This window comes from Pollicipes pollicipes, unplaced genomic scaffold, assembly GCF_011947565.3.
Source record: "Pollicipes pollicipes isolate AB1234 unplaced genomic scaffold, Ppol_2.1 Scaffold_3447;HRSCAF=4054_pilon_pilon_pilon, whole genome shotgun sequence".
In the NCBI taxonomy this organism is placed as follows: Eukaryota; Metazoa; Arthropoda; class Thecostraca; order Pollicipedomorpha; family Pollicipedidae; genus Pollicipes; species Pollicipes pollicipes.
The window spans coordinates 29,665,649-29,681,411 of NW_023596297.1; positions in this window are offsets into that span (position 1 = coordinate 29,665,649).

Here is a 15,763-nt window from a genome sequence, read left to right on the forward strand (position 1 = left end):
ACCGTTCACAGATAACGGCATTTCCGGCCCGGTCACATTTTGTGCCAGATACAGGACGATATTGAACGTGTTATTACTTCGGGGACAGTAGATGCAGTCGTAATAAGAGACAATGGCCGCTCTGCGAGCTCTAGTCTACAGCTTTATTCAGGGCCTGAGGCGGTTGGTTTTACAAATATCTTTACGGCGGCCGGGGTCAGGTGACGATTGACTGCAAAAGTGCCTCGCAGATTACGTCGAATCTAAATGAGGCCCGGAACGTGGTATGGGGCGGGGGGTACTAACGGCACGGGCGCAGGCCCAAGCGGGCCTCACTGTCGCGTCATGGGAGGGAAATCAAGCCGACCAGCTGGAGGTCGAGGCGACCAGAGGTCAGCTGACGTCATTGCACGGGCCCGGGGCCGGGACGTGTAGGGACCCAGGCGAACTGACCCCGGCAGCCGACCGGGTCGGCCGCTTGGCTAAGGGAGGTTATGAGGCGAATGCTGTTGCTGGCCGGATCCGGAATGCCGGACTTTCTGTTAGAATGTTCGCGTGACCCGAATTCGGCCATCTGATATCAAAAACATGATGAACGATGACGATATATGATATCAAAAGGCATGTCGTGCGCTTCTCTTCGCATGACCGAGGGAACGTGGCCGAGATGTTGTCCATCAGCTCTAAAGCGAGCGTGGCGTGAGCAATGTTACGGTCAAACTTGCGACTTCTGTTCCGAAGGCGTCCTAAAGGTAGGCAACACAGATCGTGTGGCCCGACGCCAGGCGTTTCGCCATCAGCTACGGCTGGTCTGTGTAGCGTTTTGGCGTGCCTTGATGTATGCCGAGCTCACCAACGCATTATGAGCTCAGGCGGTTTAGCTTGGTCGTGCAATGGTCCGTGGTTCACCAAGCTGTAACAGTTAACATCCTGCGACCCGCAATGCGTGATGCCAGTGTCATAGTCAACCTTGTTTCTTTTAGGTGACAATAGACCCCCCCGATTGTGGTTGATGGGCACGATTCGACTACACAACGCACGCTTGGATCACTCAACGTTGTCGCTTCAATTGGCTCACATTGGAAATGAGCGCAGACTCTTGAGCCGCTAAAAACAGCCACCAGTGGTTGCTCCAATATATTTGACGTCACTGTGGCGATAATTGACAACGAACTCTTGACGCAGCTGTATGCGTACGCTCGGGCCTAAAGTCAATGCACTCATCATCCGGCGCGCAAATGAGAGGGATCAGGGCACATCGGGCAGTTCACTCCACCTTGCAAGTAACATACCAAAGGGATGCCTGCGCTTCCGAACTCGCAACGAAAATTCCGGCAAGCGCTAGGCAGCTTCATCTGCCACTTAGCTTCAATAATACTGTCTTGCAAACGCACAGTGACCACAACATCCCAAATGTCTGACTTGGACAGCTGCGCGCGTTCTTGTACCTGCAACAGTTACCGGGTTATCACCCTCATCACAACTTCGACTAGATGGCTTATTAAACGCACCTTCGAAACAATCGATGACACTTCGGGTAGAACATCGGAGGCTTAGAATGCATACGGTAGTAGCACGCAAACGCAGAGAGCAGACGGATATCATGATCAGATCACAGCAGTAGGTCACGCAAACAGTCCACCACGGCCGGGACAGGGCCCAGCCAAGAGGTGGCTTCCAACACTTTTCAACACAGCAAACATGTTGGCGACCATGTGGTCGGCAACGGCGGTAAGTACACTGTACAATACTAACATCACGACATCCCTTCACTTCACTGTTCCCGGCACCTATTCACTTCACTGTCCCCCTGTCCGCTGATATTGTATCCTGTTAGCAAGAACATACGCGGCGAACATGTTCGCCTTCGACACACCTACGTAACGCACGAGCTTGTCTCGAACGCAGAGCTTTTATGCACGTCACTCTACCCGTCACTATCTTCGGGACGAACCCCGGCTTCGTGCTGTAGTGGTCGTGACTACGGTCCGGCTCCCTGCTGCCTCTGTAGCTGCCCCGTCACTGCCGGCTCAGTACGTCACAGCTGGGCCAGGGCGTGGCCTCCGGCCGCGCCGGTCAGCTCGGGTCGGCGCCGGGTCAAAAACGCGGCGAAGTCGAGCTGGCAGACGGACGCGATGGAAACGGCATAACACACCTGTGGAACACGGATTTCACTGTATATCATAAACATAAGTGGCAAGAAAAGCCTTCACCCTTTACTACTCCGACTGTCGGTTTCAAAGAGTGAATCCGCCCTTCCCATCCGCAGCCGCTTCTTCACAGTAGCGTCATTTCTATATTTTGTTTCATGCTGGATGGGTTGTAATCGCATTATAGAAAGGTTCCGAGCGAACTGCCGGCCTGTCTGCGTTGAACGATGATGACGATGATTTGGGCTTTGGGGCGTCTGTCTGCATTAAAGCTATCTGCTATGGCACCGTTGTACACTCAAGCTGCTCCGGCGCCTTCGCCTTCAGGAAAGGGGCAGAAGGGCAGCCCGTGCTCTTAGAATAAAGCTCTTCTGACCACCCAGGATGCATAGGTTGACCTATACTTTGTCCGCATCTTGCTTGGTGAGCCTGAAAGAATAAACAAATGCATGAGTTAACAACGAAGGGAAATATCCTAGCACGTTTCATGCTGAGTAAGCACCCAAAAACCGTCTCCTTAATCGGTGCTAAACAAAGATAATTTACGGGGAAGTCAAATAGTGTCGATTGATCTGCAACAAACGGCAATACGCATGAATTACACCGTAGCGGACGGAGATGAGCGCATATTAGGCTTTCGGACTGTAGTGCGCCAAAGTCGCTGAAGTCGTAGTTAACGCCCTCCACGCCAGGTGGCAGCGCGATTTCCCTTGACGAGCCAGGTAACTGTCGCGTGTCGTGGAGAGCCGGGGCCCAACCGAGGACGAGACAGAAGCCGGTCAGAGGTAACACTGAGGTCGCGCATTAATCCACGAAGGTTCAGTGATGTCTGTGAAGAGCGAAAACTGGTGGATTAAAAAGCGGCGCATCGACGATCCACAGCGAGAGATCCTTCCCTGCGAGAGTGGGGGAATCCGACCACAGCAGTGAGCCCGTCCGTCCCCCACCAGTGAGCCGCACCGTCGGCAGAGCCCCGCAGCGCGAGCAGCTCGCCAGTGTGCCGCGTCGAATCAGCACCAGCCTGCGGGGTCGGGCGACGGTGACGGCTAGCCAACAATACACGCGGTCGTCCGCACCGTATAGCTGGCCGACGTGCGCTGAGGCAAAACGAGCTCTGCGATTTTTTTTTTTTTTTTTGCTTTCTGGAATAATTTTGTTTCGCTGGTGTCAGAAGACCCTGTCTTAATCACTAAAACGATAAACATGGTGCATCGCCTCGTCCGGGCGCCACGGCACAGCAGCGGCCGAAACACAGCCGTATCAAGTCTAAAATCTAAGTCTAAAACACACGCAAACAGCGGCCTAAACGTCACAGCTGACCGCTTCCACAGCGCGGCACAGCTTTGCGACAGCCACAAATACCTCGTGTTGCTACGTGCAAAGGACCTTCGACAACGTGCTTTTGATCCGACAGCGTCAGTCCGACCTCAGTAATGTTGGAGATGTCGACACAGCCGACTAGATGCTGCGCGTGTACTCATGCCGGTTGGCCTCGCGGCGATGGCCTGTGGTCATTTTTTCTGATGATGCTGAACGTTGTCGCTCTCAACAGCTAAGTAAGTATTACCTCAGCACTGGGCCCATCCGCCGACGCAAAGCATCGCACCTGAAAGGCGTTCCTGCGCTAGCTAGGTCTGGTACCCGGCGCGACTCCTCATCCGGCGACGGCCGATCCAAGGGAAGGTCTGGGACACCGCGGAAACACTGTTCGGAGCACAGCTCGCGCACGCCCCGCACGCACGTCAAACGTCCGACGTCGCGCAAACCAGGTGCCTCCTGTGCGTGAAGCTCCAGTGGATGAGCTACACGACCCGTCACACCAGCGCGAACATGGTGAAGCAGCACTCCATCCAATAGGCCAGGCATGTGTGTGGCAAGCGAAGCAAGAGCAAAGAGCTGTCTGCAACCGCTGCAAATGCTGTATTCCCAACGGACGAAGAGAAGAGCACGCGACAAGCAAAAAGTACGGATGTCAATGTAAGAAAACGAAAGAAGTGGGACAAAAAAGGGGGAACCAGCTGCTGCCAACGTGACGTCAACGTCAACGTCAAGATATGCCCTGCTCTACCGTCAGCGCGGAACAACGCCCGAAATAGATACACAACTCAGAACCTCACACGGAAGCAACAGCAAGATGCACTGGCGAGATGCTTTTTGGCAGTTTTGCGTTTCATTCTCAGATCCAGGTTGGTCCTCTCATACTCAGCTTGTCGCCAACCTTCGCTGCTATGGAGTGCGTAAGCAGCTGTACAACATCTCGGGGACCCGGGGGATTCAGGTTGCTAACATCTCGGGGGGCCGGGGCGTCCCGACGGCCAACATCCCGGGGGGCCAGGCCATCCAGGTTGCCAACACAGTACACACCGACAGCTACCCGAAGCGGGAGCCACGGACCGTCACCGGTAACCCACGACGACATCGCCGAGTCGCGTGAAGAGAGGAGCGCTCCGCCTGAACAACTCAACCAGGCACACGTGATGAAACGCTCGGTAGACGCCGGCCACGGGCACGCGCGCGGAGTGACGGGCACAGGGGATCAGCAGCGCGTGGCCCAGAACCCAAAGGTGGCATACACAGACGCCGTGTGGAAACGTGGCCGGGACTCCCTGCCAACCACGCGAGCGTGATCAATGCTGTAACGCTGGTTGTGAGACGCCGGTGGTGAGAACGACCCAGTTTCATTCACTCTAAAATTATTTTTCTTTCTTTTTTGACATTAAGGAGACCAAGAGCTTTATGTTGTCGTGTATGACCTGTAATGTTAGAATAAAAATACGCTAGGTGGTGCAAGTGAGCGCTGTAATTGAACAATGTCTTGCAACATTGTTTCTGGAGCAACAACTTCTAGAAACCTGGAATATTAAACCTTTCCTTATTTTCGAGTGCTTGGTGAAAGTCCTGTATGTCCACATTCACTTCGATAGACGCACATAACGGCATGAGGGGTATCAGAGACGACTCCGTAACGAAAACATGCAGCAACAAAACCACGATTGCACACGCAAGCGTCACGCAAGAAAGCAAAGGCAAAAACGAAAACCACACAAAACCATCACGTTCGGGTTGGCAAACATAGCCAAGCGCCTTGCAGGCATGAGAAATAGTAACGGGCAGCTAATACTCGCGACGTACGGCATGTGTCATGTTCGGTACTTCGACGACACCGTGCAAATCACGAGAGATGAGGCAATCTAATAAAATATACACAGGCACTACGCTGAACCCGCTGGGTTTTTGCAGTGCCGTCGTTGCCAAGGACGGAATCTCTCTCCCCCCCCCCCCCCCCACCCATCCAGCACACTTCTGTCCAAGAGGATTCTTGAACATGAGTGTGTTGGGGGAGGTGGGGCAGAATGCGACGGGCATCTTTGGCAACGTCCCACGCGCGGAAGCAAAATCCCGACAACAATCCCTCCGCAACAAACGACAACCAAGGACGCCAGACGCATCTCAAGAGGAAGCCATGTCCCTGCGTTTAGCGCACGGCAAACCTGGCGCCCCGTCAGACAACAGCTCGGTCAACGTCACAGCGGTCAGTCCCAGTCCCGAACCCGATGGCAAGCTACCAGTTCAGCTGCCAAGTCAGCGGTTCGGACACGCCGTGCCTCATACCCCGGCTCCAGCTGCCCGGCGCTGCGGGTGTTCCCCGACTGGGAGGGCGTGCCGGTGCGCCTGGACGCCTGACATTTCATGCGCCGCCTGGCTGCCGGGGTCGCCACCGACGCTCACCAGCTGTACGGGTGCTAATGCGCCAGCTGTCGGCGGCCATCTTTGAGACCGACCCGGGGGACCTGGCGGCGCTCTACGACGCCAAGCGGCAGCAGCTGGCCAGCAAGGGTATGGTCAACACCACCGACGCGGTGCTCACCCGCGAGATCACCAGCGGGAGCTCTAGCTGCAGCGCCAATGCCGGGCCCGAGGCACCCCGACCCCCACCCGGTGCACCTGCTCTCCGGACCGGCTGATATCGGCAGCCTGGGCGTGCCGCTGCTGGGCCTGTCCCGCATTTGGGCCGTCTGGGAGCAGCAGAAGAGCAGCGTCGCCCGTCTCAAGGACGCGTCCAGAGTCCCATTTCACCCCGAGTGAACGGGACGATGACAAAAGGTGGCGTTACGCTCTGTCGCTACAGGACAGCACGCGGCACGACTGTGATGTTCGCCGCTAACTCGCACTGCTGCCGGTCCTTGACCACCGTAATCAGGTGACCCGCAGTCACGTGACACCTATCGGCGCCCAGTCAGATGTAGAGTTCGGAAGTCGGCGAGCCTCAGTCGAGTGGTAATACATGACAGTTTGTTTGACAGAGTTTGCTGCTGCTGCGTGGACGAAGAACCAAAGTGCAGTACAACAATGACATCCACCGAAAGCTCTCAGCCATTTCGTCTCTTCTGTCTCAAATGTTCACGAACTTCAGTATTACGAGTGAGTTGGATGTCTTATGTGTTACACATGTTGTGCCCAGCGTGTGCGCACATTGTTGTGCATATTGGGTGTTACGCTACGGACGCACGGCTCAAGAAAGGCTGCTACAGAACACGATTGCCTATCGGAACATCCCGTACTGCACATGTGCGTCTCTTATTTTGGTGCTTCGAGGTTTATGCAAATCGAAGACGAAATCGGGGATATCACGGACGTTTTAGCGGCCAGTCTTAATAACGTAACACGCGGAGAACAAGATGGAAATAGCGCGGAGGAACGAAAGCGGCTCGAGCATTTCTTTGTCACGATGAGCAGTACTTGGAGGCAGGGGAGGACATGCATGGACCAAGAACTGGCAGCCGCACAAGCGAAGGTGAGGAACGTCTTGAGAGAGCTTGGCCGAGCGCCGAGCCAGGAGCGTGCTGCCTTCGTCGGTAAGGGCCTCAGCTTCTTGTTCGGTGCAGCAACTGAAGGGGAAAACAAGAAAATTACACAAGGGGCTGCAACATCTCCAGATCCAAGCCGGGGTGCTCCAGCATGTGCAGGAACTGCAGGCCTCCTTGGTGGGGAAGCTGGTGAGAAGAGAGAGGGCTGACCATGAAAACGTTCAGGCACTCGTCAGCAAAACCAAGGCAGTCATCCAACTGTTGGAACAAATCAGTACCGAGTAGTACCAAAACCGTAACCGAGTGGCAGTCCTCAATGTCCGACGAGAAATAGACATCGTCCGCGCCGTGAGTGCGGACATCAGGGCGGCCGGCGCCACCGTCTCCGCCTTCCGCCCCGAAACGAACGAGCTCGTCCAGAAGATGGCTGCAGTGCAAGAGGGGCGCTTGTCGGCGAACATCATCCGCCGCGAGAAATGGCACGAGCCCTCTCTTCCGTGCGGCAAGCCCTTCCGTCAGTGTGGACTCTGGCCTCTCCAGATTCAGCCAGCTCCTGGGACCTCTAACGAGAGCTGACCAGTTCGACGGTCCCACTGACAGACGGATGGGAGGTGCACGTTAAGCTTCCGCTAAGTTAGACAGATTATGGCCAGTTACAACTTTATTAGGTCCTTCTCCTCTCTTCCTGGATTACGGGCCGCTCTGCAGCCGTCCTGACCGAGATCTAAGCGGAATTTTCCGCTACATCATCCGATCGGAGACAGTACGTGGAGCTGACCAGGGAGGAAATGAGGAAGTGCAGGAAGACGGCGTCATTTACGATATGCGAGGAGGCTACACCAGTCATCAAGTCAAACGGCGAAGGGTGCGCGTACCACTTCTTTCGAGGCGACGTGGACGACGTTCGGGGGTCATGCACCCAGACGGTCATACCGCTTCGGGCTTCGCTTTGAAGCGTCGGTCGAGATGGCTGGGCGTGTGCGTTGCCCCAGACAGAGACTTCCGCGCTCATGCAGTCAAGACCCGAAAGCCGCAAGGCAAACACGAGCGTGTGTCAAGGCGGCTGTTCGATGCCAAGAGCAACACCGCTAACACGAAAGGTAAGAAGAGAAAGCTGGGAGGTGCAAAGGACTCGCCAAAGGCTGACGATAAAGCGTCGTGTCTGTTCTGTGGGATGCAGTAAAGGCTCAGCTGTGAATCGTGGATCCAGTGCACAACATGCAAAAAGTGGGCGTGCTTGCCGTGTACCGACGCAACAAACTGGCAGGCACAGTTTGTATGTAACGTCTGCCGAGGCAGATGATCCACTCATCCGCTGTGATCCGATATGATCCGCTGTGTCGCGGGTATCGCATTGGCTGCGCTGATTTAACGTGATTAGTACGATGTGTAAGAAGTTGTGTGACCGTTTACGTTGTTAAATGGGTGCCTAGCATAGGTACCGACATTGTTAGTCATGTCATCCGCTTTGTTACCATCAACGCATTGGCTGTGCAGATTCAACGTGAGAAGCACGATGTTCAGGAAGTTTTGTGACCGTTGCTTTGCCTGTTTGACCGCCATGCCCCCGCCCTTGAAAAGCCGAACATCCTGGTGTTGCTGTCCAGCATCGGCTACAGAGCGCGGAGCATAATTCAGAAAAACGCCAAAACCTACATTCCGCCGCACGCCAGACACCACAGGGAAAACACCCTCCCGTTGAAAATCATGGATAAGAAGGTACACAACCTGCAGGTTTAGGCTTTGTTATTATGAGTCGTCGTAAATTGTTATTGTTATTTAACTGTGCCCTCCCACTTTTTGTACTCGGGCGTGGAATACTATTGATATTTTTTTAGCTTCGATACGTGGCAGCGCCGCAACGGCTTTCAACTCCGCGCGACGGCGCCGGCTGTGCTGTGTCGGCACTATACACGCTCCCGGGCGACGAACAATAGCGACCACAAACTGCACAACAATATATATATATATATATATATATATATATATATATATATATATATATATATTATTGTGTACGTGATTAGTTGCCCTCTATCCCACTTCTTGGCCAAGGGGAGGCAATACCTGGCGTCGGCAGGCGGGACAAATAGAGGCTGATCTACGCAAGTGGCGGGAGGCCACTGAGACATTCGGAGGTGACTTTGGCGAGGGCGTCCTCTTCTTTTCGGGAAACGGCGTTTACCCGGGACACGGCGATGATAACGTCCCGCCGATCGCCTCAAGGATCGCCGCCGCCCATCCACACATACAGAACATGCCGGCGGCGGTGACGAGCGGCACCGATCGCGTGACCGTGCTCGGGCCGCTGCCGCGGACTCACTTCGACCTCGGCAGCGCCTGGGAGCGGACACCGGCGTACCACCTTGAGCGACACCTCAAGCACGCCCTCCCGGACGGGGTAGTGTTGAGGAAGCTTACAATCCACCCCACCATCAAAAGCCGGCGATATGTCGTGACCTTGGCCTGCCTGGCCGTAACCCGCCCGGCCGTGACCTGCCCGTTCGTGATCCTCCCAGCCGCGACGCCGGCCCGTCCGGCCGAGACCCGTCCGCACGTGGCGCCAGCGCGTCCGCACCGGAAGCTGGTCCGAGCAGCGCCGGACCCGCGATCTCCCCGTCTCCGGGGGTCAGGAGTCAAGCTTCCAACCTGCCCTAAGGCCGGGCCGACTATCTGTCGCCATGGGCACAGAAGTGAACAGGTTGGCTGTTCCGGCCCGTCAAGTGTGGCCGCGGTCGCACCGAGCTCAAGGAGATCGCCGAGCTCTGGTGTCGTCCACCAGCCCCACCATTGGTGGCAAACAACGCACCTGCCGGACCGGGGCGTTACTTCGGCATCCCGCTGTTCCTGTGGTTACCACACCGACTTCGGAAAGTGCTTCTGGCCTGCCCCGAGCGCGGGAGCCATCTTAAGGGCGCTGCCCTGCACAGGCGCCTGCGGAAGGCGCTGGACCTGCGGGCCGGCTACTGGCTGGCAACTGAAGTTTTATCCTACCCCCGCTGCCGGCCCATCAAGGTCTACACGGACTGGGACGAGCGGCTCATCAGACAGCTGGATGTCGCGCATCAGCTGCAGTTTCCAGCGGTCCTGACGTATAAGTGAGCACCAGCACACTGGTACCAGGAATGTACTCAAACGTCAACGCACGTACCTGCGTACGCATGCAAGCATTCTCACATGCATATAATTTTACTAATTATCGTTAATGGTCTCTGCTGGATATATAAATAGCGTTGAAATACGTCGGATCCGAGTATCCCATATTAGGTGAAGAGCTCGAGCATATGAAGTACTATCTGTATCATGCCGTTTAGATACGACATAATATTACGTTCCAGGAGACGGCGCTAAAGGCGACAAGTATGCAGTTTATCTCCCAGCGAAGTGAGAGGGAGCTCATGACAATATCTGCATAAAGCCAGCTGTGGTTCTTTGTCTGCTGATAGTAAACTGAATTGGTAATACGTTGATAATTTTTAGCGTACTTTCCAGGCTGACCTGCGACAAGGCTGTCATCCGGCTGCTCCGCGAGCGGCCCCTGGGCAACAGCCCCACCCAGCTGATGAAGCATGTGGCGGAGCAGGGCAGCGAGGACCACCTGAGCCGGATGATGCTCTACATGAGCGACTGCAGCATGCGATCCGCGGCGTTCGAGGCTTGGCAGCGACCGTTCCCGCCGCCGCCGCCGGCCCCGGTGATGCCCAGCACCCGCTGGCTCATGCAGGTTTACATACGGGACGTCCTGCCCCGCATCGACGAATACCTGGCCAGCATCACCAGCGTGTCTGGCCAGGTCCTCAAGATAGATTCCACCCGGAAGGTACGCTGGTCTTGCATCTAGCGCTGAACTCATATGCAAACCGCGCGGCAGCCGACCTTAGCGGTCTGTCCAGACAACATAGATATCCTGCCGTGTCCACTTGCCAAATACGCCTGGCTTCATTTCCTTTGCTTTTGATATCATTTACGTGATGATATCCCGCATGTCTGCCTCATCCGTCGCATTCCATACCGCGCATGTCGTCTGACTGGCCATGTACGATTTGTGGTATGACCCTTAAACGGGTTCTTGACAACCCGCCGAACAGCCGCTTGAATGGCTTGAAAGCCTACTGGGGCTTTCTATGCTCTGGATTTCTAGCCCAATGAAGGCTGCTAGACAGCACCACGCCTGCCTGTCGGACCCTTCTGTACTTCTTCTTAAAACGTTCAATTTGTTTGCAGGTGGCCAAGAAGCTGGCTGGTATCGGCGCTGGCACCGCACGTGGGGCCACCAACGCGACCAACGAACACGGTCTGGTCTTGAACAGCGTACTAACGGCCACGGAAGGCGGCGGGCTGGACCAGCTCGGCAGCGGCATTGTCGCCCGCTACCGGCAGGCAGGGGTGGCCCAGCCTCTGGCGCTGTACGTGGACCGCGACTGCTGTGCGCCGTCCCCCGGCTGCAGCTGCCCGGCGCTGCGGGTGTTCCCCGGCTGGGAGGGCGTGCCAGTGAGCCTGGATGCCTGGCACTTCATGCGTCGCCTGGCAGCCGGGGTCACCACCGACGCCCACCAGCTGTACGGAGTACGGAGTACGGAGTACTGATGAGCCGGCTGTCGGCGGCCATCTCCGAGACGGACCCAGAGGACCTGGCAGCGCTCTATGACGCCAAACGGCAACAGCTGGACTGCAAGGGAATGGCCAATGTCACCGACGTCGTGCTGGCCCGCGAAATCTCCAAGCGGGAGTTTCAGCTTCACTGCCGCCGCCAGAGCCGAGGTACCGAGACCACCACACGGTGCGTTGATGAGCTGCTGCGTCTGCTCTCCGACTACGTACAGCCCAAGTATCTAATGTTGTATTGTCCGTGACCTTTGCCAGGGACGACTGCTAATGATCTTCACTATCAGGCGTTCCTGGTGGAGGGCCTGGTCCGTTGGAACGCGAACCGGTATGCGGCGGCGTCGGACCAGGCTGCCGACCACCTTCGCTGCTGCGACGGCCGTATCAGAACTGCAGCCGCCGACCTGTGCCGCCGGGTTCCGGAAGGACCTGTTCCCCCGGCGGGATGAAGTCCCGCAGTACACTGGTAAGTGACCAGCACAGACCATTTTGATGTTTCAGTTTACAGCTGACGTACCCATGACGTCACGCCCCAAGCCCATTCCTTACTTGGCCGAGAGGCGAAGTAAGTGCGGTAGCTCGTGGTTATTTGCATAGCAACGCATAGCGATGCCCACAACGCGTTTGTGGGTGGGGTAGGGTGATGTGGAGGATTTCCTCGAGCCCCTAGATCTGCCATTTATGAGTTACGCTATTGCCATGAAGTAGTTTACTACTGTTGGATGAAAAATGCATTAGTCAGGCTTATTTGCTTTCCCTTAATATGTCATCAGGGGTTGCAGGGCACGGCATACCTGGCCGAGACGCAGCTGGTACACTGATGTGTCAGCCATCATTGCCTGCTCAGTGATTCGCTCGCAAATGCACATACATGCATTGTTATTTAACTCCTATGCCCAGGTGCTACTGCATTGTATCAGTGGAAGTATTCCTGTAATGCAAGCTGATTTGGTTGATAGGTCTGATTGATTACTTTGAATTCCCGGACTGCACAGGCATGGGTTGGTAGAGGTTAACCAAGCAAACTTACAGTTGCGTGACCTGTAAGCATGATTGCGTGCAAGCATGTGATGTACAAACTTGCAGTTGTGTGACTTATAAACATGGTTGTTTTGCTCTAAAATTGTATTATTGATGCGGCTGCACTTCTCTTCCATGTCACTTCTTCACTGCCTGCTGCACCTGCACCTGCTGCATGCCTGGCAGTTGATGGATAAAATGGATATTGTGGAGCTGCGAGACAGCAATGTCGAGCAGTCTGCCATGATGACAGTACCTAAAAGTGATGTAGAAAGATTAAGCCATGGTATGTATTTCAGTGTACTTTATTGATAGGCAACTGGTTGATCTTGTTGATTAGTTGTTGGTAGTACTGAAGTGCATTGTAATTTCAATGCTCAAATACACAAAGTTGTCACATTTTAACATTTGTGTTCATGAGAAAGGCCATGTTCATGATTTGTGTCGACATGGAGAATTCACCTTCATGGCACGGGGCACAACATGCGACTCATTCCTACATACGTGCTTCGTGCTCAAACTTGTAAAATCTAAGCAACACTTCGCTTCGTAGTTGCTTCCGAACATCGTTCATCTCACCAGTGCGCGTGAGTATTAGCGGAACAGGTTTGCATCGTTTGGGCTTACGTGACCACTGTTCAGCTTACAAACCAGTCCACATGTGGAAGGAAATCATCGCAGCAGTCCATGCCCCGAAGACTCAAATAATCAATGCATCATATACATATATATATATATATATATATATATATATATATATATATATATATATATATATACATATATATATATACATATATAGGCATTGCAATTTATATTATATATGTATTACATGTACGGTATACATAGCATATATGCCATATATACTACATTACGTACAGTATATACATATATATATATATATGTATGTATATATATATATATATATATATATATATATATATATATATATATATATATAGCAGGGTGGCCGTACGGCCACCGCGCAGACAAACAACCCCCCCCCCACCGATAAAAAGGACTAGCTGAGGACGGATAAGCAGGCGTTTTCTCAGTCAGTTGATTGTGAGTGGTCTTCGTGTGAACAGCTCTTCACGTCGTTATGCAGGTGAGTGATGTCCGTGGTTTGGAAATATTTTTTAGTAGATGAGGTAAGGTGATGTCTTTCACATCTGATAAAAACAATTTCTTTGCAGAATGAATCTCATCACCAAGTACCCGGTGCAGTTGGAGAGCCCGATCTTCTACAAGAAGGCGGGTTCTCACCCGAACATCATTCTACACCAGCGGACTTACGGCATATGCTTCTCGACGACAGTTGGGAGCAACATCCTCTCCAGCTTAAGGACGTTATTACCGGTGCCACCTCCGGACCAGCTGGAGGCAGCGGAGCCGTCGATCCAGTTGTTCCTGGTGAACCGTGTGGAGAACTACGAGACATGGCAGATGAACGTCAACAATGTCAGTTCCTTTGTGACGAGGGAGGCCTTGGTGCAACTGATCAGCATCTTACCAGGCATGAACGTGCACTGGTTACAGGTGAGATGGTTCTCGGGGAACCTGGGCCTGGAGTCGTACCAGCCGAGCAGTCTGAGGGATGTGACACTGATTTTGAAGGAGAACCTGGCAAGGAGAAACAAGGTTCGTCAAGTGCCGTTGTCGGTGCCGCTGGTCCCGGAGCATGTGTTGTGGGCAGCGGAGATCTCGTTGAAGAACCCGATGCTGTTTCAGCAAACAATGATGAATCCTCAGAGGCAGGTGTCGAACTCTTCGGAGACCTTGCCAGCTACGTCCGCGAGGTGCGCGAATGGAATTACAACTGCGCCACCGTCGTTGTCCATGGAGATGTTAGGGAACGCTTTGGAGGAACCAGATGGTCTGGAGCAGTGGCTTACCACGCAGGTGAACCAGGAGGATCTGGCCACTCGCACATTACGTTCCCAGATCCTGGATCCAATAAATGGCGTACCCTCAAGTGGATCGGACAACGTCTTGGGCTCAACAAGCATGAACTCGATGCCCTCGGACTTACGTACCAAGTTGTCCGCTCAATTACCCGATGGATGGTGTATCTTGCCCGCTACGGAGTGGGTCAAATCAGCGTTTGTAATCCAACGCATGCAGCAATGAAGTTTGGCAAGAGGGTTTTCCAGTATCTTGTCAATTGTGGATCTGACCATGTGGATGGAGTGCTGCCCCAGGACTGTGTGCCCAACTTTGGCGATAAGAACCATTCCAGTGCGGAAGGAGCGCGGGACCGTCGAAAAAGAGCGGCTCCAGCAGAGTCCGAGGTGGACTACATCAACACGTTGTGTGATCGGTACCAGGTCAGTTCACTCGGTCAATTCATGAAGGTCATCAACTTTGACGAGTTCAAGCAGTTGTACGGGATCACCACCAGTTTCAAGGAACGTGTCCGGACAATCATCGAGTACAGAGCCACTCTGAGGATTATGAAGCTGAAAGGACAGAGATTTTGGGAAACGTTTTTCAACGAGTACCTGGATGACATGACTCACCCCATGACAGAGAAGGAGGCGTGGATCACCCTGTTGTTCAAGAAGAACAAGGTGAGTGTGCCCAAGTTTTTGGCGTGGGTCGAAGTCATCGCCGACCAAATGCTCACCAAGGTGAATACTCTGCTTTGTATGGAAAGACGACGTCAGGAAAGACGTTGATCCTCGACAGTCTGTTGAAGTTGAGAGAGCCCACTCGACTGTCGGCGATGAATGCCAACTCGCCGTTCTACCTGGCACAGTTGCTCAACTCTCATGTGGGTGTCATGGAGGAAATGACCATCTCCGAAGCCAACAAGGATGATTTCAAAAAGTTGCTAGGTGGAGAGTTGATGCATGTCGCGGTCAAGTACCAAAACACTCCTGAGGTGTTGGGCCGTGTGCCTATCTTTGCTTCGACCAACAATCGTCTGGGAGGTTTCCTGCCCGACGGTGACCGAGATGCCATCCAGTCTCGGACCAAAACGTTTGAGTTCAATATGGAAGTCAGGAGCCGTGGCGATCGCGGCGGCAGCTGGAAGGTCCAGGAGCCTCCCGGCATCATCACGCCAGAAGTCTGGTGGGGACTTTACAAGAGGCACCACGGAGCTATAAATAGGGAGATCTTCAGGATCACAGGTTAGTCCATGTGTAGGCATGGCCGAGGGTGGTTGCCATTGATTTTCCTATCCGTAAGAAGGTGAGG